Below are 12,227 nucleotides of genomic sequence, written 5' to 3' on the forward strand. Positions count from 1 at the left end.
CGTCCCTTAGTCTTGAAGAAAACTAATCCTGGGCCTCTGATCTCCACATTACAGATCACCAACACTGGCACATAGTAGGTGTGCCTGGCTTAAAACGTACCTCGTTTCCCAGGCTCGGTAAGAAGAAACAGGTTCTCTTTCACAGATGACTGGAAAGAACTGACGCCAGAAACATCTTGCTCTCTTTGCCTAGAGAGTTCGCTGGCCCCGGCAGAGCCTGGCATGTGGTAAAACTTTCCCAATCAAGCAGCAAAACTGGGAATACCATCAGCTCCTGTTCGGCTTCCAGGATAGAGAAACTGCTCTTAAAATCTGCTAACCCCACTCTGATGTTGAAAGCGTCCACAGGAGAGTAATTGCAGACCTCGGTGAGATCTGCTCCCCTTCTCTAGAAACGTGTTTCTCTGTCTATTCACAGTCCTGACCTTGGAGTTTGGTCCAACCTCCTTCCATCTGGTCCCACCCACCCCTTGCCCCCCAGTCCAGGCCTATTAGCCTCTCTGCCCAGGCAGGGTCTTCTCCCCTTTTCCCCAAACCCTTAGGAGTACATAATACCTACGGCACCCACTTCAGTACCAAAGACCCAGGTTGCCAATTGCACGTGTATCCATTCCTCCAAGCCATTCCCAGAACTGTCCTCGACTGGGTCATAATCCCCTTGAAAGTAAGTATTTTATCCTGACTTCCCTCGTTTTCCCTAAATATCTAAGGATACTGGGCACATGGTAGATCCTCAATAAAGACTTGTCACTTTCATCTGATAAACTTCAGTTCTGTCCAGTAAAGAAGTTGAGAGCTGACCATGTGCTGAGCTCTGCACTGGGTCAAATACAATGCAGTCCCGGCCTCAGGGGAGCTCCCAGACTCGTGAGAAAAAGCGGTACTGGTGGGTAATTTGCTGTAGAAGCTAGATTGAGACATGTGCACGATCACGGGGGCACTCAGAGCAGGGGCGCCAAGCTGAGATGGCTTCCTGAAGGTGGTGGTGCTGGAGGTGAGGCGAAGGGTGAAAGATGTGGAAGGTAAGCTGGGTGACAAGGTGAGGATGGCCGAGGTGGAGGGTGTGGTAAAGCAGAAGAACAGGCATAGACGAAGGCCGGTGGGGGAGGGGGGCAGGCAACAGCCTGACCTCTGTGTAGAGCCAGGAGTAACTGGGGTGGCTGGTGCCTGAAGCCTAAGGCAGTGAGCACCAGGAGGTGAGCCTGTGGCTCTGAGGCTCGAGGGAATGACGAAGGCTGAGGAGAGCAGGAAAGGAGGGGGGCAGAGAAGCGGAGGTCACAGCCAAAGTGTTTCTCAGGTGGGCAACCTGGAGTGGTTTGGGGCTGGAGAGGGAGGGAAGAAGGGGCCTGGAGAAGATCTAAGAAGGAAGAGATGAGGGTGAAGAAGCCCAGAAGGAGCAGAAGGGGGCCTGGGAGAGGAGGGGCATGAAGGTGAAGTCAGGCTGGTCATGAGAGAACGAGGGTAGGGAAAGGCATGGGGTCCAGTAAGGGGAGAGGGGACATTTGGAGGCTGAGAAATCTCCAGACATCTCCAAGGGATGCCAGATGGGCCACAGTCAGGATGCAGTGGAATGACTGAAACAGATCTCAGGGCTGAAAGCGGGGGGACCCCAGTTCCTGGCAGTGCACGGGGTGCTGTGCTGCTCGCTGCTGGGCAGAGCAAAGAATGGCTGACACGTAGAGACATTCATTGCAGACGAGGTGTAAGCAACTTGTGGAAAAGGAGAGGGACCAAGCACTAGAAGTCCGAGGCTTTGTTTTATGCTCAAATCACTCCCCCGGTCCGGATCTGAGAGCAAACCTTATAAACCTCCCCTCCCTCCCCCAAACTTGGCTCAGAATCCAGAGCCATTTGAAACGAGGGAGGGGAGTACAGGTCACATCTTCTGAGCCCCTAACCCGCTTCTCCCTGCCCCTTCCTGCTGCAAGGCCAGAGAAGACCCTCTTCCCTGCCACAGCCAACTCCAGGATGTCATTTGCTCCTAGGTCCCCTCAGGGAGGAGGAGGAGGGACCTGCCAAGCTGGCTGGAGAAGAGCCGTGCACAGCGCCCAGGGAAGCCTGCCAGAGGCTGCATCTGGCGCGGCTTCCCGCACCGATTCCCCATCTGGCCCAGGCTTGGAGGTGAGACGAGAAACATACAGCCGGCCTCCTCCCCCAGCGCCCCCCAAAGTCACGTCATCCAGGCATTCCCTGGGGGAGGGTGGCCCCCTCCCTCTGACCTCAGCCTGTTTCACTTGGCCAGAGCCCACCTCCAGGGAGCAGGCCCCCTCCCCACATCTTCACTCACACCCAGGCCCATGCAGGGAGAGGCGTGAGCTATAGATTCCAGCCCTCCCAGGCCACACACCAGAGCCCCAAATCAGGGCCCGCCCCTCTTAGCCCTGTCTTCTGAGATGCCAGCTGGGCTGCAGAGGGGGGCTGGGAGGTTGCGGCGTTCAGCCAGACACCGCAGCCCCCATCTTCCACCCTATGCGTGGACTCTCCCTCCAGCTTTAACCAAGGGGTCAGGGCCCGGGGAGAAAAGACAGGGAAGCCCAATGTGTGGTGCCCAACGGCTGCCGGTATCAGATGCTAGCTTTGCCTCTTATTTGGTGTAAGATTTTGCACAAATTATCTAATTCCTCTGAGCCTCCATTTCCTCGCCTATAAACTGAGCGAACTGCTTTGGACGGTCTGAGTGAGGATTAAATGGGAAGATGCCTGCAAAGTGCTCAGCACGGGTCTGGCCGGCAGCAAACACCCAATGTGCGGCAGTTCATTCCTTTAATTTGCTGGCTTCCCTCTGTGGTATTGCCAAAGGGCGCAGTCCTGCCTCCTCAACCGCCCTTGGCCGGCTCTGAGTACGAGTGGTAAATCTATTATTATTTTATTACTGATTTCATCCTCCTTATTTATTTTTATAGTTATTTACTCTGGGTAGGAGACAAGTGAACTTTTCTGTTGACTATATCTATATGCACAAAAGCAACTTCAGTGAATTTATTTTGAATATACTCTCTAATGGGGTGCTTCCCATGCAGATGTAACCCCCAGTGGCCCAAGCCCCGCCCCAGAAATTCTGGAGCTCTCATGCATCTGCATACACACACGTATTATTCCCTGGCATCCTGCCATGCACCCCACTCCCCCGAACACAGAAGCAGCGGGTCTAACACCAAGCCCCCTGCCCAGCCATTCGATCACATGCTCTCTGCCCTGATGTACTGCCCAGCATTGGGATGGAGTGGAGAGCCTCACTACCACACCTGTTAACAGTGAGCACACCAGGAAGCTCAGAGCAAACCCAGGGCAGCCCCTTGGTGGGGGGCAAAGAGACTCACTGCCAACGCACAACCCTGGTAGAAACTGATCTAAATGCCAAGCCCTGTTAGAGACCGTCCCACCTCCGCAGGGAACAACCCTCTAAGCCCAGAATCATGAGTTGAACCACCCAACAGAAAAATTTTAAATTGGGCATTTACCAAAAAAGAAAGACAAATGGCCAATCCATCCATGAACATATACCCAACCCCATCTGTAAATGAAAAAAGAAATTAGAGCTTTAAGACATTATTTTTTTTTTTTAGCTGAATGGCAAAACATTCAAGTGTGGGGAGTCCCAGTGCTGATGAAGCTATGAGGAGCAGATATGACTCATATGCTGTAGGAGGAGCCTGAATTCTTCTAGGAGGGCCATTTGCCAATGTATATTGAAATGCGAAATGCAACCTCTGTGACCCACCAACTCCCCTGCCAGAAATGTATCCTAGGGATAAACTCACAAAAGTGTGTTAAGTTGTATGTTCAGGGCAGTATCCATCAAACTGTTCCAGGATATCCTCGGAATTAAATTCTTTGCAACTACCCTAAGAGCAAGAGCATCTAGGTTGGCCCATCGAAACTTGGTTGAATCAAGGGAGAAGAACAAGGTGCAGAAGAATCCATCCTTTTTTGCATAAATACTCTTAAGGCAGTGCTGGCTTTGTCTAGGGAGGTGCCATTCCTGTACCCTGGCTTTTAGCCATCTGGTTTTAACCCCTTCCCTCAAAGGGCTGGGATCCTGGTGCTGGTTGCCCAACTCACAGAGCACCACAAGTTTCATGGCACCTGAGGAAGGGACAGAAGCCATCCTAGCAAACTCCAAGCAGGCTCTATGCTGGAGGCGGCCACACATACACGAGCTCCGGGAAAAACACAGACACAAACCCTGTGCACAGGCGCGAGGAGTGCCTCCATTTTATACAAGACGATGCTAAGGTTCTGAGAGGGTAAGGGACTCACCTAAGGTCACACAGCCAGGATGTGGTAGCCTTGGATTCCAACCTCTGTGTTCTTTTCAGCTTGTGGCACAGCCTTGGGCCTTATATTATACCTCCCTGACTCCTGGAAAGCTGAGGGAGCCTGGGAAGCCCAGGGGAAAGGGAGGCAGGGAGGAGCCCGCAGGGGAGGCTGAGCTGAGGGAAGGAGGTAGTGGAGGCAGGTCTCCGCTGGGACAGCCAAGCAAGGCCAGTCAGCGTGCCAAGGCCTCACTCACTACTGAAGTGATGAGAAAAGACATGTCACTACCTACACCCCAATGCCCCCATCCAAGAGTGCTCCCTCATGCTGTCCTCTGCCAGCTGGTGGGCACTGCCCAGCCTCTCGGAAGAAACTCACAGGCTTGTCAGGCTATTCTGAAAGCTTGAAACCTTGTGGAATATGCCCGATATGGCACTCTCCTTGGCGACCTCTCACCCGTTGACCCTCCAGGACCACGCGCCCTCGTCCTTCTGCAGAATCCTGCAGAGGACAGAGGAAACGTCCAGTTTCTCTGAGTGCTGAGGGGAGAGAGGGCAGGCATGGAGTTTGGTTCTGTCAGTGGCTGTGACCAACTTCTCTCACCCCTTTGGGCCTCAGTTTCCTCGTCTTTAAAATGTGAAGACAAGTTAAAGGGCAGGGTGGGGATATAGCCACAGGCATCACCCTCCACTTTTAACATTCTCTGTTTTCTGGGCTTTCCCATGGCTGGGGGAGGTTTAATGGAGGAACGCTGTGGCAGGCCAGAGCTCAGCCCTGGCTGCCGGCAACCCTAGCTTCCCACATACAGGCTGGTCAGCTGGGAGGGGGAGGTGGAGGCTGGGCTTTGTGTCTAGCTCGGTCACCGTGGGCTCTGTGACTTTGGGCCTACAAGCGCTCAGGTTCTGGAGGAGGTCTAGGGTATCAAGCAAACATTCAGCAAGGCTGAGAACAGGCTGCTAGTAGGGGGACCGCCACTCTGTCCCCACCCCCAGGCCCTGACAATATCCCCTTGACGTGAATGGAAGTCTCAACAGAGGAACTGAGGGAACAAGAGCAATGTTCTCTGAATTTCAACCACAATTGGAAACGACCAGTATTGGCCAACCAGAGAACAAGAGAACCAGACTCTCAGAACCAAAAAGGAACCTAAAAGGTCACTGAGCCCTGCCCCATGCTTGCATATATCCAGTGGTGATGGGGAGGTCACAGGAAAGGCAATTCATTCAATCTCTGGGCATCTGACCATCAGAACATTCTTCCTTATGTTGATCTGAATCTACTTCCTGCGCACCCCCGCCCATACCCACTAGCTCTGCCCCTGGGCCACAGAGAACAGAGCAAACTCTCCTAAAGGAGGGCATTTCACACCCGCTCTCCCAGTGCTTCCTCTGCTCCAGGCTAGCCTTCCTACTTCCCCCGGCGGCTACCCGTGACTAGTCCTGGGTCTCCCACCATCCAGGCTGCCTTCCTGGTACCCTGCTCGGACACAGTGTGCACCGGAGCCTGCCCTACCCTTCCAGGTGCAGACGGGGCCGGCCGGCCGGACAGCATAGAGGGAAGTAGGCTCCGCCCATCTCCCCTCCCTCTAAACTTCCTACACCCTGCACATCTGTGAGCGTGTTCTAAGAAATGTGAACTCTGTGGATGCATGCCCGCGGTGTGTGGAGAGTGCCTCATACTGCTGACTTCCACTGAGCTGCCCCACAACCCAAACCCAGACACCTCACACTCCTGCTTCCATGAAAACCGACCTCCTGCTGCCTGAACTTGAACCACTGATTTCTTGGATAAAAACCCATTATACTGATGCCTACTCAAGTCCAGTCTTCAAGGTAGTTTTGGAAGCTGGCTTGTTGTCTGAAGCACCCTCTCTCCTTCCTCCTGTGTCACCTATAAATGTGAGCAGGATGACATCAAAAATTCCAAGTCATTGACAAACATTTTTGGTCAGAGTCAGAGAACAGAGCCCTGTGGCACACGCCTAGAGACTTTTCTTCGGGTCAACACTGACATGCTTAGCTTATTTCTGTATGGAGAACAGCAGTGCTCCTGGGTAAATCACAGTTGCATATAACACTTCTATTTTTTCAAAGTATAAGAGGAGCTCTCGATACAAGAGAATCATTAAGTTTTTTCACAAAACAAGAAATCCTCTTGTAGATTAAACAAATCATAAACTGACCTGTTTTGCACACCTAGAGTTTCATGAAATCCAGCTAATAAAGAGGCCTACATTTGCTCGGGGCTCACCACGTGCTGGACTCCTGGCTGGGCATTTCAGGCATAAAGGCACATCAGTGATATTGTCACTCCCATTTGGCAAGTGAGGGCACCTTGGGTCCCAGAGGTCACATGACTTGCCTACGGTCACAGATAGAAACCCAGATGCAAGGCCAGGTATGTTGAACTCCAACCATGCTGCGTCTCAAGTGTTCTTAAAGAAGGCTCTACTTGGTGATGTACTTTCTGGGGGCTGAGCCCAGAGCTCAATCCCAGGCTGCCGGTGGGCTCCCAAGATCCTCCTGTAATTAGACCAGGAACACAGCTGGCCTTGGGAAACAGATAGGAGACCAGGATTTTGGTGGAATTGGCCCCCAGTGCCAGGATCTCTTCCTCTAGTGAGCACAATTCCTGCCGGGGCCCCGGCCACTTTTTGGAAACTGGCAGCAACTCAGGCCCACTTCTGTTCAGAGTCTACCCACAAAGCAGGCCCTGCCCCGAAGTTCAGGAGACAGGGGCATACCTACGTCCCACCCTAACTACCTATCAAATGATATCACAATAAGAATAGGGAGCTGCCTTCATGGGGTTGTGGCAAAGATCCCAAAACACCTGGCTCCCTCCCACCACTGAGCCTTTGCCAAATGCTGCTCCTTCTGCCTGGAATACCCTTCTCTCTCCTTCCAAATCTGCTGAGCTGCCTCCTGTTCATGCTTCAGAGCATCCTGTTCCTTTCCAGGCGGTTCCTGATTTCAGGCAGATAGCTGCAGGCCACCCTCGTTAATGCTGGTTGTCCCAGCCAGTCTGTAAGTATCTCCTCTCCAGGAATAGAATTGTTTTGATTCACTCAGGAACCTGCGGCACCTGACATGGAGCTCGGCACCCAGTGGGTCCTTTTCATTGCATGAATGAAAGAAGATCACTTGAGAAAGTGGACACTGGCAGACTTTTCACAAAGCCAGCACAGCTGATCCAGTGCAAGGGGCTTGCATGGTCACCACTGGGTAACCAGGAGATGCTGCTCAGAGGAGGCTGGGGGGCAGGAGGTAGGGAGAAGCGGAGAGTGCAGAAGTGACCAAGGGATGAATCCTGTTCCTTCCAAAGATGTCCTATGGCTAATCTGTCATCCTGACAGGTCCACACCCATTGCAGATGACCACATCTAATGAATTACCCAGGGGGCTGCGGGTGGAGGAGGGGCAGGAAGGGGGCATCACCTCCCTAGAACCAAGGAAACTTGGCTCTCAGCAGCTACTATATGTCATCAGCTGTTTCATGAAAGTGATGGATTTGGGGCGGTGGCAAATGAAGCCTGGGCCACTCACTCACTTACTCAGGGGAGGGGCGGACAGAATGCCTGCAGTTCCTTGGGCCCTCATCTTCTGCTTCCCCCAGCCCAGAATGCTCACTGCTTCCTATCTCCCTTCTCACCTCTTACCCCCCATTCAAGGCCCTTCCCTCCTGACCACTCTACTAAAATGGAGCCTCTATGGTGGGAGTGGGCAAAGAGAATGTGCTCTGGAATTAGACATGTGAGTTCAAGCCCAGCTTCACCACCTATACATAAGCTGCGTGGTGCTGGGCAAGCAACATAACCAATCTGAGCCTCAGTCCTGTATTTGTAAAATGAACCTCACAGAGTCGCTATGAAAACTGAAAGGGGTCATGGATACAAAGCCTGTAGCATAGAGCCTGGCACACAGATTTTCTGGTACCTAATTCTGCGGGACCCGAGAATTATCTTTCCACATGAGGAAGTGTTTTCTTTAACCCTAAACTGTGAGGTTTTTGAGGGTCACCTCTGCATAGTCCTTGGAGAGAGAGAGCAGTGTGGAAAAGCAGGGGCCCAGGACTGAATTCTAGGTCTAGGTCTGTCACACACTGTCTCATGTGACCGTGGGCAAATATTCCTGTGCCCGCTGGAGCCTCTGTTTTCTCGTCTGTAAAATGCAGATAACAAGAGTGGATGGTAACAGTCCTGTGTTGTAGCGGGTCTGGTGTGAGGCTTAAGTGAAGGCTTATGCGTACAGAGTTTTTGCACAGTCCCTGGCAAAGAATTCAACACATGCTAGAGACCGTGGTCACCACCCTGGCTGGGCCCCACAGGGTGCACAAAGGCACTGGCAATTCTTTGGGGAGTGAGGGAAGGCAGTCTTCCTAACAAGATGCTACAGACCTCTGTTTCTCCATTTGGAGTAAGACAGGAGCAGCCGGGCTGATACCTCCTCACCTAGGTAGTCACAGTCAGTAGCGAGGGGAAGCTAGTGCTAAGGACAGAGAGCTAGCGAGGTAGGGACAGCACCAGGTCCCAAGTCCGCTGAAGGAACAAGAGGCCATTCTCCACACCTGGGAGTTCTTCCTGATGATTCATGGACAACATTCTCAGGTCTAAGAACAACATTCTCACGTTGCAAGTCCGGTGAGCGATTTTACTGCCACTCCTCAAACGAGCTTCCCCCAGCTCATTAAAGCCGGCAGGCCAGCAGCTCAGAACTTGGTCAGCTTTGAAGCATCGCCCTCCCTGGGGGCGGCCCTGAGATAACCCAGCCTAACATTTTAATAAAAGCAAGATGATTCCTGGTCTCCAATTAAAGTCAGGCTGCCTGGCCTTCCAGCTTTCCCAGCTTCGAGAGCTCAACCTGGCCAAGAGAGGTAGGTTGGAGAAGCCAGAATGCATCTCATCACTCAGATATTCCGCTTCAGGGGCAGGGGGCCCCTCCCGGGCTGAGAGGCTGCCCGGGGCCCAAGGGCAGGGCCACTGCTGCAGCCACTGGGCTATTCAATGCAAGTGTCTATCTTCATTTAAGGCAGAGGATGAAGTGTCTCTTCCTGCGACTCTGCCTGTTGGGTCTTGTGAGAACAAAGAGTGTTTCTGCCCTGCACTTCCTCGCCCGTCCCCAGCTCCCCACCAGCCCAAGTCACAGTTGGACCGTTGCTTGGGTGAGCCATGCATATACCTGTGCATTAATTTACTTCCCAGGTGAAGGGTGCCGTCACAGCATCTGCCGCCGCATATGGAATACACACGCACTTTCTTTCCTCAGTGGTGCAGTCACCCGTTACAGCTCATGCTGTCTAGATAGTTCTTCCCCCTTTTGAAGTCGCCACCACATCTTTTGCCCACTGAGTGGGAAGTTCCATGCTGCCGGGTTCTTATTTTCTTAACACAGTGGAAATATTTGGCCTTTTCCATAATATTTAGCTCTCTTGATACAATACATAGACAGTACTTTTTTTCTTATGTTGTGTTTTCAAGGAACTGTTTATTTAATGGCGATCTGTAGGATACCACACATGGCTATGGGCAGCCAGCCCTGTAGGTGGGGGTAGGCGGAGAGCAGAGGAACCATCTAGAATGTTGTGCTCCCAACCCACTCCTGGGACACACACAGGCAACCAGTCTTCTCTAAAGGGCATAATTTATTATGTCTCTTTTAAGTTAAAGAGGCTCTCCGGGTTACTCTCCCAAGAACCCCCATCCCGAAAAGCAATAAATGAGACTAAAATGAACACATGTGAGGGTAAGAAGGTAATGCCACTTTTAAAAGGAAGGATTGTTTGTTTTTTTAAATAGGCCTGGTTCTAGCCTTTGAAGATGATGGATTAACATGTAATCCTGTGTCAGCCCCCCAAAAAGTATTTACTGAGCACCTGCTAAGTGCAAAGCTCCGTGGAGGAAGGCAGGGGAGGGTGGAGGGGGGGACAGACACCACCAAGAAGAAAGACAAGGAAGGCCCTCATTGCTGCCTCCCAGAGCTCACAGTGGAATTGGAGAAGTCAAGCAAACAGGTAACATGAATCTAACATAGGACCTCAAGCCACGTTTATGCCATGCTGGAACGAGGCAAGGTGTAAGACTTCAGTAACAGTCCATCCCACAGCATAGGTGTCATGGAATAGTTATGATTCATTAGCAGTTGAACAGTTCAGGCCAAAATTTGGATAGTATTACATTGGATGCTTTTTCCTATAATTATCCCCAGCAAACAAGCCCAACTTATTTCCGTTTGCCAACAAGGCTACAGGCCACAATTTAAACAGAGCTAAATCCCAAACCTGGCTTCTGTGATGGGCGTAACATCCGGGGAAGGTCTGCAGCCCCAGCCCCAACTGCAGATGCAGGTGAAGTAATGCCTTTCAAGGGCCATTCCTGGAGTAAAACACAAGAATGGCCAGTGAGGGTTCGAGGCTTGAGCAAAGGGGGGAAAACAAGATAAGAGGGGCTTACTTCAGATTAAGTTGAAAAACAAAGGAGGTTTAGTTTTGAAAAGCTAGCTGAGTTCTTAAGATAATGAAGGAAGGTTTTAGGTTTCCAGTCCCATTAGTGAGAACTGGGTAGGGAATTATAAAAAGAACTTTCATTCCAGTCAAGGAAGCCAGGCCAGGAAGGATTAATACAAAGACATTAATATTCACTGTCTTCCAACTTAGGTTGGACTGGTCCTTGGAGAGAAGCATCAACAGCCATGAAGGTCCTCTCCGGAAGGGATAAAGGGAAATGACTAAGACTTCTGGATAATACCAAGTGTTGATGAGGGTGGTAGAAGGATGAGAACCCTGGTTCATTGCTGGTAGGTGTATAAACGGTATAGATGTTCTGGAAGCAATATGGTAGTATTTGCTTAAACTCAGTCTGTGTGTGCCTACCCTGTGCTCTAGCAATCCCACTCCTGGGTACACACGCTGGGGAAGTGTCTGTCATTTGTAAGGGCTGCAGCAATGCCTGCACTGGGGAGTGTTGGAGGCAACCTCAGTGTCCATTAAGAGGGGAAGCAAATAAGTAACATGTGGTAGAGGCAAGCACGGAACACTAGGCAGCAGTCAGAAGCAATACAGCAGAGGCATACAACAATGTAAACAGATCTCATAATCATAGTATGGAGTAAAAAGGGAATTTATCAAATAAAATCAATGGCACAATACACATGTAGATTACAAACCACAGACACAACCAACACAACCTATTTTCTAAGGATACACGGGTTTATATTAAACAGGCTGGATGGATGTATAAGGGGGAAAAAAGATAGGAGTGGGGATTAAGGATGAAGGAGAAAAACAAAAATAAAACAGGAGATGGGCTTTGCAATAGCGATAATATGTCACAAATTGAAAAATATGATGAAATTAACTTGCTACACCTGGAATCTGAAAAACTAGCATAGGATGTACTCTTTGGGGAGGGAAAGGACACAGACAGGGCAAGATCAGCAAACACTGATGGAGTGTTACACTCAAGGTCCACCACAGCCCTGGTCTTAAGGAGCCTGTCATCTAGTAAGTTGCCTGGGACTCAAGAAGAGGACCCTGGCTATCCTCTCCTCATCCCGCATGTCTGGGACGGTGCCTCACACATGCCTGCTCAATTAACCTTGCCGAGGAAACAAACACATACACCAATAATTATTACAAGGTAGGAGTGGAGGAAGCCTGTCTGCCTAGGATGGGTCTGGAAGGCACTTTATAAGACACATCTGAGATGAGCCGTGAGGGGTTTTAACATGTGAGGAACATGTCCCAGGCAGTAAAAACTGCCAGGGAAAAGGTGCAGAGAGAGATGCTGAGTGACCCAAAGGTGATTGCTCTGGTCCAGGCTGTCTGTGGTGCCCTGCAGAAGCCCATCTAGGCTGCCACGTGGCCTGGGATTGTTGTGATGGGGAGAGGGGTGCAAAGTGGAGATGACAACCTAATGGACCCATGAGACTGGGCGGAAGCAGGCGCTGGGCACTCACCCCCCAGCACTGGGCTCA

At 51.2% G+C, this 12,227-nt stretch overlaps 1 protein-coding gene across 5 annotated transcripts in view; it reads right to left on the reverse strand.

Moving 5' to 3' along the window:
* SH3PXD2A (SH3 and PX domains 2A) overlaps positions 1-12,227 on the reverse strand; it is a 243,427-nt gene that overhangs the window by 205,103 nt on the left and 26,097 nt on the right. For 2 of the 5 annotated variants that reach the window (XM_045438784.1, XM_045438787.1), the window contains exon 2: positions 10,534-10,627. The exons of the other annotated variants lie outside the window; for them this stretch is intronic. The gene's annotated coding sequence lies outside the window, so the exon portion shown is untranslated. The remainder of the gene's footprint in view (positions 1-10,533; positions 10,628-12,227) is intronic. 5 annotated transcript variants of the gene reach the window in all.

This window comes from Leopardus geoffroyi, chromosome D2 (assembly GCF_018350155.1).
Source record: "Leopardus geoffroyi isolate Oge1 chromosome D2, O.geoffroyi_Oge1_pat1.0, whole genome shotgun sequence".
In the NCBI taxonomy this organism is placed as follows: domain Eukaryota; kingdom Metazoa; phylum Chordata; class Mammalia; order Carnivora; family Felidae; genus Leopardus; species Leopardus geoffroyi.